Genomic DNA, 15902 nt, shown 5'->3' on the forward strand with positions numbered 1-15902 from the left:
TACAGGAAAACGACACATATGGAATGACCGCGAAGATTAATTGAAAGTGGCCGTTACAACTCCTGGAGATGAAACAGCTCTTTATTTCTCTTGAGGTGTCTGTGGGCATGACTCAGTTACCAGGTTGAACCCTTCAAAGTTCCCAGCAGGTGGGTACTGCACAGAGGCCTTTTCAAATGCTAATGCTTGTTATGTTTCCACAGACACTGCCATTCCAAGCATTGGCTGCAGGAGATAGATAACAGAGCAGGTTCCACTAATGACCCAGTAGTTCCGGAGTGGAACAGTACGGTTTGCACGGTGCAGGGAGCCCTCCCTCTGTGTCCCAGCTTTCCGTGAGAAGCCTCACACAATGAAAGGTCACCCAACTGGAGTCAGACGCCCCCTGGTGTTTTATAGAAGTGCTCGCTTGTGCCCCTCCCAGCCTCACCCTGTGCACTTTGTAATTAATGAAGCATTGTCAATGCTGCAAGGTCACAGCAGGATTCCACAGACAGCACAGTGCTGTTCATTAGGAACCAAGGAAACAAGAGCAAGTGGAGGACATTTGGTCCATCCCTGCACCACCATTTAGCAGATCTTCTATCTTGATGCCATTTCTCCCACACTATCCCCATGTCACGTGGTGTGTTAATAATCAGAAATCTATCAGTCTCCAGCTTGATCATATTTGATGGCAGAGTTACTGCAGTCATCTAGGGTAAAGTATTCCACAGATTCAGCATCTTCCCAATTGCATGATACACATGCACGCGCATGCACACACATGCACTCACGCGCGTGTGCACACACATACACACACACTCACAAACACTCACACAGACACACACACACACATATACAAACACACACGATGGCCTGCTGGTATTATTGCTGGAATGTTAATCCCGAGACTCAGGTAACGTTCTAGGGTCCTGAGTTGGAATCCCAAAATGGCAGATCATGGGGATTCGAATGCAATGAAAATGCGGAATTCAATGTCTATGAATCCATCTGTGTCCTCTATGGAAGGAAACTGCTTCCATGTGACTCAGACGCACAGTAATGTGGTTGATTCTTAACTGTCGTCTGGGATGGGCAATAAATGCTGAACTAGCCAATGATGCTCACATTCTGTGAATGAATAAAAAAACACTACATACATAAAGGTACACAGACACACACATACGCTCACACACTCAAACTCACATGCACGCACACACACACACACACACACAAATGCTCGCACACACGAAGAAAGACACACATTCGCGCACACGTTCACACACCCGCTCACACACACATTCATATACACACACATTTACACATACACCCCCACAATGACACACATTCATACACACATGCTCTCACACATACACATTCACTCACATGCACATTCACCAACACACACACAAAGACACAGGTTTTCTCCAGTTCTAGCATTGATTGGTGTAAGAACTCAGCTGGTTCACCAAAGTCCTCAAGGAAGGAAACCTGCTATCCTTACAACAACTGCAGATGTTGGAAATCAGAAAGAAAACCAACAATTGCTGGAAAAGCTCAGCAGGACTACTAGCATCTGTGGAGAGAAAGTAGAACGAACATTTCAGATCCAGTGATACTCAGAACTGAATATGTTCATGACTGATGTCTTCGTTTAGTATACGGGGGGGGGGAAATTTGTGTTATAATGTGCTGCGTTGTAATTTCGGAAGCAAAGAATGGGAACGGGAGGCTTGGAAATACATGATGGTGTGGTCAGCGAATGTCTGTGCTGGTGCTTTGATCATAACCGTGTAGCAGAGAAGTAGAAGAGTTGACACTCAGGAATGTGAGGTTGTGGTTAGATCCCCACTGCGGCTGCCTGTTAACCTGCTCCCAAAGTGGAAGGACAAACACAAACAAATCTGCCCCTTCCATTTGTTTGTACACGATTCAATGACTGCACATTAAATCTAAGAGGAATTCAGTATCTTAACCCCCATTCACTACTGCCCAACCCCACCCTACCTCCCCCACCCCATGATTTCGAGGGAAATCATGCCTCGAATAGAGTTGCCTATAGAGTCATAGAGATGTACAGCACAGAAACAGACCCTTTGGTCCAACTCGTCCATGCCGACGAGATATCCCAACTCAATCTACCTGCCAACACCCGGCCCATATCCTTCCAAACCCTTCCTGTTCATATACCCATCCAGATGCCTCTTAAATGTTGCAATTGTACCAGCCTCCACCACTTCCTCTGGCAGCTCATTCCATACACATACCACCCCCTGTGTAAAAAGGTTACCCTTTAGGTGTCTTTTATATCTTTCCTCTCTCACCCTAAACCTATGCCTCTGGACTCCCCCACTCCAGGAAAAAGACTTTGTCTATTTATCCTATACATGCCCCTCATGATTTTATAAACCTCTATAGTGTCACCCCTCAGCCTCCGACGCTCCAGAGAAAACAGCCCCAGCCTGTTCAGTCTCTCCCTATAGCTCAAACCCTCCAAGCCTGGCAACATCCTTGTAAATCTTTTCTGAACCCTTTCAAGTTTCGCAACATCCTTCCGATAGGAAGGAGACCAGAATTGCACACAATATTCCAACAGTGGTCTAACCAATGTTCTGTACAGCTGCACCATGACCTCCCAAATCCTGTACTCAATACTCTGACCAACTTCAAGAGCGAGGGGGTGAAACAGGAATGATGAACTTAGCGCTAATCCTGCATGTTGTATCATTCTCTGATTCATCCCAGAGAGTATGTGGGAAGGGGGAAGGAGGGAGGGTTGGCTATCTGGTATTCATAGGAAAGATTGAAAGTGTAGATCCAGAGAGATGGGACCAAACAAGATCCAATTCCTTCCTGCATACACTAAATAATTGATCTGAGACTCTGGCTAACACTATGCAGCTAGATGCTTTGAAGGGTGGAATGCCATTAGGCTGTGTCGGACAGGTTCAGTATTTATAGGTTTAAATGGAATAATGGACCCGATGGATGCTAAGACCGGGGTTAAAGCAGCGACAATTGTGAAGTAGGCTGTCCCCAGTCCAAGTTTCCATCAAGATGAGTTGAATGTGTTCCAGAAGCCCTCAGGTCGATTGACTTCATGGGAAAGTGGATGGGAAAATATCTAGCTGGTGACCAGTTGGGTTGAGCCTAGTCAGTGTCAAGATTAGAGTGGTGCTGGAAAAGTACGGCAGGTCAGGCAGAATCAGAGGAGCAGGAAAATTGACGTCTCGGGCAAAAGCCCTTCATCAGGAATGGGCTTAGTCAGTGGTCCAGTGGAGGCCCTGACCTTTCATGGTCAGCTCATGCAGAACCTACAGTAGAAAGATTGCCCTCCCAGTTCTACCTCAATCCTACAGGCCCCTGACAGCTACACCAGCCTTTCGCCTCAAATCCCCTCATGTACAGAGAGTCTGTCACAGTGTGAACATCAATGGCAGCGACACCCAATTTACACTTCTGCTATTTGTTCACTCACGGGAATGGTTGGGGCCTCCAATGGACCACAGATTAGGCCGCACCCACAAAAGGGAGAGCTCAGGCCAGCCACACCATATTTCCAGCAGACATCTCCAATAGGTGTCAGGGCCTACTCTCCATTAGAAATGGTCAGCGAAGACACATAGAGTCATAGAGCTGTAGAACACGGAAACAGACCCCTTGGTCCAATTGGTCCATGCCGACCAGATATCCTAACCCAATCTAGTCCCATTTGCCAGCATCTGGCCCATATCCCTCCAAACCCTTCCTATTCATATACCCATCCAAATGCCTTTTAAATGTTACAATTGTACCAGCCTCCATCACTTCCTCTGGCAGCTCATTCCATACACACACTACCTATCCTCTGTGTGAAAAAGTTGCCCCTTAGGTCCCTTTTAAACTTTTCACCTCTCACCCTAAACCTATGCCCCTCTAGTTCTGGACTCCCCACCCCAGGGAAAAGACCTTGTCTATTCACCCTATCCACGCCCCTCATGATTTTAATAACATTTATAAGGTCACCCCTCAGACTCCGACACTCCAGGGAAAACAGCCCCAGCCTATTCACCCTCTCCCGAGAGATCAAACCCTCCAACCCTGGCAAAGTCTTTGTAAATCTTTTCTGAACCTTTTCAAGTTTCAAAACATCCTTCTGATAGGATGGAGACCAGAATTGCACACAATATTACCAAATGTGGCCTAACCACTGTCCTGCACAGTTGCAACATGACCTCCCACTTCTTATACTCAATGCTTTGACCAATAAAGGAAAGCATACCAAACACCCTTTTCACTATCCTATCTACCTGCGACTCTACTTTCATGGCACTATGAACCTGCACTCCAAGGTCGCTTGATCAGCAACACTCTTCAGGATCTTACCATTAAGCGTATAAGTCCTGCCCTCATCTGCATTTCCAAAATCTAAATAAACTCCATCTGCCATTCCTCAGCCTATTAGCCCATCTGATCACTATCCTGTACTCTGAGGTAAACAGTCCATTACATCTCCAATTTTTGCGTCATCTGCAAACTCACTAACCATACCTTCTCTGTCCACATCCAAATCATGTTCATAAATGACAAAAAGCAGTGAACCCAGCACCAATCCTTGTGGCACACCTCTAGTGTTTCCTTTACAAATATGGCAGCACTACTAATGCAGGGGCCCATCAAGGCAATGCATTATATCCCAACATTGGCCTTCATTGTCCACCTGAAGAGGAATACAATGAGGATAAGTTTCTCTGCAGATACTCCGTCATGCTGCAAGATACTCAATGTAAGTAGGTCATGTTGTAGGTAATTCTAATGTTTCTTTGAGCTGTGTACCAGATGATAGGTCTCTTCTCTCATGAAGGGGACATGTCTGGTGGTGGGAAAGGTTGAGTAGGAGGGTCCTTAATAGTAACCTTAGCCGGTGTGAGAAATGCAAGCCAGAACCCCAAACTAAATAACTCCTTATGCATTAAATAGATTTTAGCTCTACAGTGAGACTTTAGCAATTAGTTTAGATTAGATTAGATTAGATTAGATTATTTACAGTGTGGAAACAGGCCCTTCGGCCCAACAAGTTCACACCGACCCGCCGAAGCGTAACCCACCCAGACCCATTCCCCTACATTTATCCCTTCACCTAACACTACGGGCAACTTAGCATGGCCAATTCGCCTAACCTGCACATTTTTTGGATTGTGGGAGGAAACCGGAGCACCCGGAGGAAACCCACGCAGACACGGGGAGAACGTGCAAACTCCACACAGTCAGTCGCCTGAGGCGGGAATTGAACCCGGGTCTCTGGCGCTGTGAGGCAACAGTGCTAACCACTGTGCCACCGTGCCGCCCACAAGTTGTTAAAATGATGAAGATATTCACACATAGGTGTCCATTCGGCCCACAGTGTGCATTCTGACTGTCTGTAGGTGGAGACCAGCTAGTATTACCAAGGCCCTGTAGCACTGCAAAGCATCTCCTTTCTGGTGTTTGTCTAATCTAGTTTGTTTGAGCAATAATCGTGCGTACATGTCTGCACAGTCTTTTTGTGGAACATTCTTATCCCATCTCAGCACATCATATTGATGAGGCCTGTTCTGGAGTACTGTGTCCAGTTCTGGTCGCCCTGTTATATGAAGAATATTATTAGAGCTGGAGAAGATTCAGAATAGATTCACCAGGTTGTTGCTGGGTATGGTGGGTTTGAGTTATAAGGAGAAGCTGGATAGGCTGGGACTTCCACTGGCGAGTAGGAGGGGTGACCTTATAAAGTCGTAGAGTCATAGAAATATACAGCACGGAAACAGATCCTTCCATGCCGACCAGATATCCCAAGCCAATCTAATCCCACCTGCCAGCCAACCCAATTCTAACCTAATCTAGTCCCACCTGCCAGTAACCGGCTCATATCTCTCCAACCCCTTCCTATTCATATACCCATCCAGATGCCTTTTAAATGTTGCGCTTGTACCAGCCTCCACCACTTCCTCTGGCAGCTCATTCCATACATTTAGCACCCTCTGTGTGAAAAGGTTGCCCCTTAGGTCTCTTTTATGTCTTTCCCCGTCACCCTAAACCTATGCTCTCTAGTTCTGGACTCCCCCACCCCAGGGAAAATCTATTTATCCTATCCATGCCCCTCATGATTTTGCCCCTCAGTCTCCGACACTCCAAGGAAAACAGCCCCAACCTGTTCAGCCTCTCCCTATGGCTCAAATCCTATAGTGGTTTATAAAATCATGAGGAGCATAGATATGGGGTTCAGGATTTCAGGATTTTAAGGTAAGAAGAGAGAGATTTGAAAATGACATGAGGGGCAATTTTATTTTACACAGAGAGTGGTAGGTGTGTGGAATGAACTTCCAGAGGATGCCAATACAGTTACAAGGTTTAAAGGACATTTGGACAAGTACAGGGTCACAGTATTCTAGCTCAGTTTTAGAGTGGGCAGCACGGTGGCACAGTGGTTAGCACTGCTGCCTCACAGCGCCAGAGACCTGGGTTCAATTCCCGCCTCAGGCGACTGACTGTGTGGAGTTTGCACGTTCTCCCCGTGTCTGCGTGGGTTTCCTCCGGGTGCTCCGGTTTCCTCCCACAGTCCAAAGATGTGCAGGTCAGGTGAATTGGCCATGCTAAATTGCCCATAGTGTTAGGTAAGGGGTAAATGTATGGGTGGGTTGCGTTTCGGCGGTTCGATGTGGACTTGTTGGGCCGAAGGGCCTGTTTCCACACTGCAAGTAATCTAAATCTAAAAAATAAAACAGTCTTACATGAATAAGAAATGTTTGGAGGGATATGGGCCAGGAGCAGGTAGGTGGGACTAGTTTAGTTTTGGGATTATGGTCAGCATGGACTGGTTTGGCTGAAGGGTCTGTATGACTCTATGACTATATGTCTTTAGAATGGCCATGATGCATTTTGGCACAATGAGAACTTTTCTTGAACTGAACTTTGGAGTCCGGGTGATTTTAACTTTATCCTGGATTTTAGAGTTAGCTCTGCAAACACGAGTTGGGAGAAAGTGCCGGAACTTCAGACTGGCAATCAGCAGCGCCCTCTGCTGAACAGTTTGTGGCCTCACAGCCCGACCTTGAGGATTGGTACTACATCACCCTCCAAGGTGGACTTCGGGACAGGCAGCAGCGAAAAGTGGCCGATAGCTAAGTTCGGTACCCATAGGGAGGGCCTCAACTGGGACCTTGAGTTCATGTCACATTACAGGTGACCACCATTGCACTATACACACACACACACACACACACACACACAGAGGCACTCCTATACACACATACACACGGACACACATATACACAGACGCGCACACAGACACCCACACACATCCTTACAGACACACGCACTCACATATGCACCCCCTCACAGACTTAAGACACTCTGCACTCACTACTCACACACATACACTTTCTCACACTCACAACCCCCAACCCAGACAGACACACACAGACAGACAAAGACCCACATGCAAACATATATTTTGTGGGGTGAATTTGTACTTGTAGGGTTACATTGTACTTTGCTCAAAAACTGCATGCATTCATGTAGAACTCTGAGCTCAAAAACTGCATGAATTCATGTAAAATTCCGTTATCTCACTTTTTAGATTAGAATCAATCTAAACATCATGGCATAGACAGAGAACACAGGGGGCTAACACCTTCAACATATTGTCTAGCTATCACCATTGTTATGATTTGGAGAGGCCGGTGTTGGACTGGGGTGTACAAAGTTAAAAATCACACAACACCAGGTTATAGTCCAACAGGTTTAATTGGAAGCACACTAGCTTTCGGAGTGATGCTACATCAGGTGGTAGTGGAGGGCTCCACTACCACCTGATGAAGGAGCGTCACTCTGAAAGCTAGTGTGCTTCCAATTAAACCTGTTGGACTATAACCTGGTGTTGTGTGATTTTTAACTTTGTCCACTGCAGGACTGAGAGAGTACTGCAGGGTCAAATGGGGGCATCCTTTGCATGAAATGTGAAACTGAGGAGCTCAGCTGATCTCGAAGGAGGACGAGAACTTTTTCCTATGTGCTGGCTCACTCTCCTTCCAAACTGGCCTTTGCTGTCTCTGGGACCCTGCAGCGTACAAGATAGCTGTTAGACTTATCCATAAAACAACAGCAAAGATTCAAATATCTGAGGTGCACAACAAAAGCATGGAGGAAACGGAAATGTAGCTTTGCCACTTTTTATTCATGTGGTCTCTCTATTCTTCCCACCTCTGTCTACCTGTATCCCCTTTGTCACAGAGTCTTACAGCATGGAAACAGACCCTTCGGTCCAACCAGTCCATGCCGACCATAATCCCAAACTAAACTAGTCCCATCTGCCTGCTCCTGGTCCATATCCCTCCAAACATTTCTTATTCATGAACTTATCCAAATGTCTTTTCAATGTTGTAACTGTATCCACATCCACCACTTCCTCTGGAGGTTCTTCCACACAGACCACTCTCTGCGCAAAGAAAATTACCCCTCACGTCGTTTTCAAATCTCTCTCCTCTTACCTTAAAAATATGCCCCCTAGTCTTGAAATCTCCAACCCTACACAAAAGACACCTTATCTATTCCCCTCATGATTATATAAATCTCTATAAGGTCACCCCTCCTACGCTCCAGTGAAAGAAATCAGGCAGGAGGCTGGAAGAACACAGCAAGCCAGGCAGCAGCAGGAGGTGGAGAAGTCGAGGTTTCGGGTGTATCCAGCCTGTTCAGCCTCTCCTTATCACTCAAACCTGCATCCATCACTTCCTCTGGAAGTTCATTCCACACACAACCCACTCTCTGTGTAAAAAGGTTGCCCCTTATATCTTTTGTAAATCTTTCTCCTCTCACCTTGAAAATGTGTCCCATGGCTGTCGTTTTTATTTCGATATGGGAAGTGGGCATGGCTACCAAGGTAGGTGCCCATTCCTGGTTGCCCTGGAAACGATTGTGTCTCTAGGCCACTTCAGTGGGAATTTAAGTAGTGCTGTAGGTCAGGAGTCACATGTAGGCTGGACTAGGAAAGGGGTGATGACTTCTTTCCCAAAAGAATATTACTGTCAATGTGAAATGGTCACCATTAGATAAGCTTTTAATTCCAGGTATTAGATTACTTACAATGTGGAAACAGGCCCTTCGGCCCAACAAGTCCACACCGACCCTCTGAAGAGCAGCCCACCCAGACCCATTCCCCTACACCTAACACTATGGGAAATTTAGCATGGTTAATTCACCTAACCTGCACATTTTTGGACAGTGGGAGGAAACCAGAGGAAATCCACGCAGACACAGGGAGAATGTGCAAACTCCACACAGACAGTTGCCTGAGGCAGGAATTGAACCCGGGTCCCTGGTGCTGTGAGGCAGCAGTGCTAACTGCTGTGCCACCGTGCCGCCCATAAATTATTATTGAGCTAAAATTTCCCCATTTTTCCCATGGTGCCCTGAGAACATGAGCCTGGCTCTCTGGACGAGCAGTCTCATTGTCCATGTGCCACGTGGCATTTCAATGGCATTAAAACATTAAACCCGGCAATAGAAGCAAAAAGCTCTGGAGGCTAGAGATTTGAAATAAAAAACTGGAAATGCTGAAGAAAGTCAGCAGGTATGCCAGAACTGGGGAGGTGAGGGGGGTGGGGTGGGGGTGGGGGTAGAGAGAGAGAGAGAGTTAACATTTTGAGTCCAACGTGACTCTTCCCTGATGACTATTCATGCAGCCCTCCCATGCCACATTGCATTGTTGTTTATCTGTCAAGATAGAACCCCCCTTCGATAAATAACAGCAGAAGTCAGATTGCCTGAAGCCTTTACATTGGCCAGCAGCCCCTGTAACTGAAATAACTCCATCAAGGCCAGTATCCCGTCGCCATGTCATCCTTTAGTCACACATCAGGACTCCAACTTGCAGAACACTTCAGAAAGCATCTCTGGGACACGCACTGATCAACCCTACCGCCCTGTGGCCGAACACTTCAACTCCCCTTTCCGCTCCACCAAGGGCATGCAAGTCCTGGGCCTCCTCCACTGCCATATTCTAGCCACCTGGAGGGAGGAAGAATGCCTTATCTTCTGCCTTGAGTCCTTCCAACCACACTGAATCAATATCGATTTCACCTGTTTCCTCATCTCCCCTCCCTCTACCTTATCCCAGATCCCAACCCTCCAACTGCCCTCTTGAACTGTCCTACCTGTCCATCATCCTTCCCACCTATCCATTCCACCCTCTGCTCCGACCTATCACCATCAGCCCCCACCTTCATCTGCCTATCACATTCTCAGCTATTTTCACCCCAGCCCCACCCACTCCCATTTATCACTTAGCCCCCTTGGACTGTCCCCCACATATCTGATGAAAAGCTTATGTTCAAAACATCAATTCTCCTGCTCCTCGGATGCTGACTGACCTGCTGTGCTTTTCCAGCACCACACTGTTTGATTCTGAGCTCCAGCATCTGCAATCCTCACCTTCTCCTCCTTTATTCACACGTGCGTTATACATGACACCGACCTAGCCAGCTCTCAGAGTGAGCAGAACCTCTGACTCTGTTTATATCTGTCAACCAGGATTCCCTGATTGGACCAGGTCAACAGCCCCAATCAGGGAACTCATATTCTATGAGGTCCACCTTGCTAGCACCATTATAATCGCGACAGAAATTATTCAGTAAGCCCTATAATATTGTACGGTACGTCAGGATAGAGTCTGTCAGTTCAACATGGTGGGGAGGTGTGAGTTACAGTGTCATGCAAAACAGAAGAGGCCCTTTGGCCCATTAGCCCTATACCAACCTATCTACATTAATCCCACTTTCCAGCACTCGGCCCATTGCCTTGAATGTTATGATATTTCTACGGCTCATCCACCTACCTTTTCAAGGTTGTGAGGTTTCCCTCCTCAAACATGCTCCCAGACAGTACATTCCAGATTACCACTGAACGCTTATGAAAACGCTTTTCCTCAAGTCCCCTGTAAAAATCCTTCCCTTCACCTTAAAATGAGGCCCCCTCATTATTGACCCTTCAGTTACTGGCGACAGCTGCTTTCTATCCACACTGTCCAGGCCCCTCATAATCTTAGACACCATGCTCCCCCCACCCAGCCTTCTCTGATTTACGGAAAATGACCCAGGTCTATCCAGCCTCCCTTCAAAGCGAATTTGGTTTGATTTGATTTTGAAAACTGCCAGTTGATTTTGTGAGTATCTACACTTTAATGTGCAGTGACTAATCTCATCAGTGTGTGTGGAGAGGCAACATTAATCACGGAGCCTGCTTTTCATGAACCCCAGTTGCATTTCCACCTTATCGTTCCCTGGTATGGAAAATTCATTCAGTAATATGAGAGCTATGTGTGATTATCAGTGGAGTATTGCAGCTGAAGTATGTGTTGTTAATGAAAGGAGTTAGCCTTTTCTCCTGCACTGTAATCTTGCAGTAATGCCTGTCATTTCAATTGTGGTGCTTTGCTTCAGCATATGAGACGATCTTATGAGCCTCCATAGAGAACGCTAGTTAATTGAAAAGAAAGATTTGTGTTTACTAAAAGAGTTTATACAAGCAGCAAACACTGGAACTCGATGCCTCACAGAAATCAGAAGCTTTGGGATAGAGGTATTCAAGAGTAAAGAAAGATTTAACGGATGTAGATGAACCTGAACTAGGGGGAACGTAAATATGAAATAATGGTGATAATTCCAACAGGAAATTCAGGAGGAATGTCTTTGCCCAGACTATGTGAGAATGTGGAACTTGCTGGCCCAAGGTGACTATGGGTCAACCTGGGTGCCCCTGGGATCCTGGAAGCAGCTCTGTCTCTGAACCAGGGTTTCCTGGGTTTGAGGGCCACTTCAGGCCTTGATGGCCCAGGGAAGGTACATTGGGAATGTGGCCAAGCAGCTCTGATTATCAATCTGCAAATCTTTTCCCCACACCCCAATGGCAGGCAGAGCTTTCCTCTGCATCGAAATCTGTCTCGGAGTAAAGCGTGCTTTACTCTATCTAACCCCAGGCTGTTCCTTTCCAGGGGGTGTTTGATGGACACAGGGTCAAGGGAGATTCAGTTTCTGTTTAAAAGAGTCATGGGAGTTTTACTCTTTATCTAACCCAAGCTGTCCATGTACTGGGAGTATTTGATACAGACAGTGTTTTTTCCACTTTCTTTTTCCTTAACTCTCCGTCTAACCCCATGCTGTCCTTGTCCTGGGAGTGTTTGATAAGGACAGTGTAGAGGGAGCTTTACTCTGTATCTATCCCTGTGTTGTCCCTGTCCTTGGGAGTGTTTGATGGGGACAGTGTAAATGAAGATTTACTCTGTATCTAACCCCATGCTGTCCCTGTCCTGGGAGTGTTTGATAAGGACAGTGTAGAGGGAGCTTTACTCTGTATCTATCCCTGTGTTGTCCCTGTCCTTGGGAGTGTTTGATGGGGACAGTGTAAATGAAGATTTACTCTGTATCTAACCATGTGCTGTCCCTGTTCTGGGAGTGTTTGATGGGGATGTGTAGAGGGAGCTTTACGCTGTATCTATCCCTGTGTTGTCCCTGTCCTGGGAGTGTTTGATGGGGACAGTGTAAATGAAGATTTATTCTGTATCTAACCCCGTGCTGTCCCTGTTCTGGGAGTGTTTGATGGGGACAGTGTAGAGGCAGCTTTACTCTGTATCTATCCCGGTACTGTCCCTGTCCCTGGGAATGTTTGATGGGGACAGTGTAGAGGAAGATTTACTCTCTATCTAACCCCGTGCTGTCCCTGTCCCTGGGAGTGGTTGATGGAGACAGTGCAGAGGAAGAATTACCCTGAATCTAACCCTGTGCTGTCCTTGACCTGGGAGTATTTGTTGGGGACAGTTTATAGGAAGATTTGTTCTGTATCTAACCCCGTGCTGTCCCTGTCCTGGGAGTGTTTGATAGGGAATATTGTAGAGACAGCTTTACTTTCAGCTTAAAAGAGAATTGGCCAGTTGGGCCGAATGGCCTGCTTCTATGTTGTGAATACTTTGTAACAGGTCCTCCTGATTGCACAGTGGCTAGGATGCTTTACAAGCAGGGAAATAGTTTTTCATCTGCATCTAAGCTTTATTGCTCCAATCCTGGGAGTGCTAAATGGGCATAGTGTCAAAAGAAGTTTGCTCTGAATCTAACCCGTGCTGTCCCAGTCCTGGGAGTGTTTCATGGGAACAATGTAGAGGAAGCTTTACTTTCAGTTAAAAGAGTACAGCAGGAGAGATGTCTGGTCTGCTCAGATTACTTACAGTGTGGAAACAGGTCCTTTGGCCCAACACCGACCCTCCACAGAGTAACCCACCCACATTCTGCCTGGCTCTAGGCTATGCCAGAATGTTGCACAGGAACATGGATTCTTTGGGATGGTGTGTGTGAGGAAACCCACACAGACACGGGGGGAATGTGCAAACTCCACACAGTCACCTGAGGCTGGAATTGAACCCTGGTCCCTGGTGCTGAGAGGTAGCAGTGCCACCCAATTATCACCATAATATTTATCACAATGTTTTTTGATATTACTAGTGAATACAATTCCAAAGTATTTCATTGTCTGGAATGGATGTTGGGATCTTTTGAAGTCATAAGCATTGCTATATAAATGAAAAGTCCTTGCTGAATTACTCACTTTAATTTGCAGTCTCTTCATGAAAATCGACTAATAACATTTTAATTCCTTGGTGTCTGAACTCCCTTCTCTGTGAAATAAGTAGCTTCCACACAGCATTGAAGATTAAGAGCCATGCCGCATCTAATTTGTCGTCGGTTCATTTGTATGTCTGTCCTTTCATTCTCATCTCCAAAGTTGGAGCTTGATGGATCTAAAGGAAAGCCATAGCAAAACTTGAAAGGGTTCAGTAAAGCTTTACAAGGATGTTGCCAGGGTTGGAGGGTTTGAGCTACAGGGAGAGGCTGAACAGGCTGGGGCTGTTTTCCCTGGAGCGTCGGAGGCTGAGGGGTGACCTTATAGAGGTTTATAAAATCATGAGGGGCAGAGAAACAGTAAATGGATAAGATCTTTTCCCCAGGCTGGGGGAGTCCAGAACTAGAGGTCATAGGTTTAGGGTGAAAGGGGAAAGATATTAAAGGGACCTGAGGGGCAACCTTTTCACGCAGAGTGTTGTCCGTGTATGGAATGAGCTGCCAGAGGAAGTGGTGGAAGCTGGTACAATTACAGCATTTAACAGGCATCTGGATGGGTATATGAATAGGAAGGGTTTAGAAGAATATTGTCCAGATGCTGGCAAACGGGACTAGATTAATTTAAGATATATGGCCAGCATGGAAGAGTTGGACTGAAGGGTCCGTTTCTGTATTGTATAGCTCTGTGACTCTATGACACTGTTTGCCACGCAGCAGAACCTACTGAAAAAGCTATCAGAGTAATCCTCTTCTCTCTCCTTTCTCTCGAAGCCCGGCTCATCTTTCTACTTTAAATGTCCATCCAGTTCCCTTTCTAAATGTTACGGTTGCTCCCATTTCCTTTCCTTTTGTTTGATCTTGTGTCTGTGCCTTTTTAAAAAGTCTTTCTTTCATCCCTCCCTCTATTGTATTTTACAAGTTCAGGGGAAGGTTAAGCCTATTTCCAAATAGACAGAAATGCAGTAAATCCATCGGGTCAGCAAAATCCCAAATTGCCAATTCACTACAAAAAAAAAGTACCAACATCCATCGGCACAATTTGCACATCCACAATATTTGTAACTCATTTTTAACAACCTCTGCACTCATGGATTCACCATTTGGGGGATTTCTCAGAAACTTTAACCTCATGGATACTGAGGAATGACTGTACACAATAAGGTTCCATGATCTCCATAAGCAGCAGAATATGAAATATTCACCTGGCTAGCAGAGTCCACTGAGGGCATATGGATTGGAGGTAAGAGGATATGTATTCAATTTATTCACCAGAGGGTGGTGTTGATCTGTAACTCATTGCAGGAGGCACGGTGTCTCAGTGGTTAGCACTGCTGCCTCACAGTACCATGGACCCAGATTTAATTCCATCCTCGGGCAACTGTCTGTGTGGTATTTACACATTCTCCCTGTGTAGGTTTGCTCTGGTTTCCTCCCACAGTCCAAAGATGTGCGGGTTAGGTGGATTGACCATGCTAAATTATCCATAATGTTCAGGGATGAGTAGGTTAGGTGATTTAGCCATGTGAAATTATAGGGTTACTGGGGTAGTCTAGGTAGGTGGGATGCTCTTTGGATGGTCGGTGTGGACTCAATGGGCTGAATGGCCTGCTTCCATACTGTAGGGATTCTAATTCTATTCTATGATTGAGTATGTGCGTATGTACTTGAAACACTGTAATCTCTGTGAAAAGTGGGATTGGGCTATGCAGACAAGATGGACTGAGTGGCCCTGTTCCATGCCGTAAGCTTCTGCAGTGCTGTACAATGGACAGGTGGATTAAACTCAGTCCACCAAACATCTCGTAACTGCAGTAAATATTATCCATTAATTTTGCCCATTCTAGTGATTGTGACAATGACAGCCATTTGGACCCTCGTAGGATAAGTGTTCCCTCACTGAGGTTGTTAATCTGGTCCAATCAGGGAGCCCTGGCTGACATAAAAAGGCTTTACAAGTTAAAAATCACACAACACCAGGTTATAGTCCAACAGGTTTATTTGGAAGCACTAGTTTTTGGAGCACTGCTCCTTCATCAGGTGGCTGAAGGAGCAGCGTTCCGAAAGCTAGTGCTTCCAAATAAACCTGTTGGACTATAACCTGGTGTTGTGTGATTTTTAACTTTGTACACCCCATTCCAACACCGGCATCTCCGAATCATAAAAAGAGTTGTCTGAGGCAATACTATAGTCAATGGTGTTATGGCTGCACAGACCAATTTTGGAAAACTGTATTCAATTCTGGTCTCCCTGCTGCAGGAAAAATGTTGTTAGGTTTGAAAGGGATCAGAAAAGATTTAC

This window comes from Chiloscyllium plagiosum, unplaced genomic scaffold (genome assembly GCF_037043375.1).
Source record: "Chiloscyllium plagiosum isolate Xiang-an unplaced genomic scaffold, Cpla_swu_hap1 HiC_scaffold_42, whole genome shotgun sequence".
Classification (NCBI taxonomy): domain Eukaryota; kingdom Metazoa; phylum Chordata; class Chondrichthyes; order Orectolobiformes; family Hemiscylliidae; genus Chiloscyllium; species Chiloscyllium plagiosum.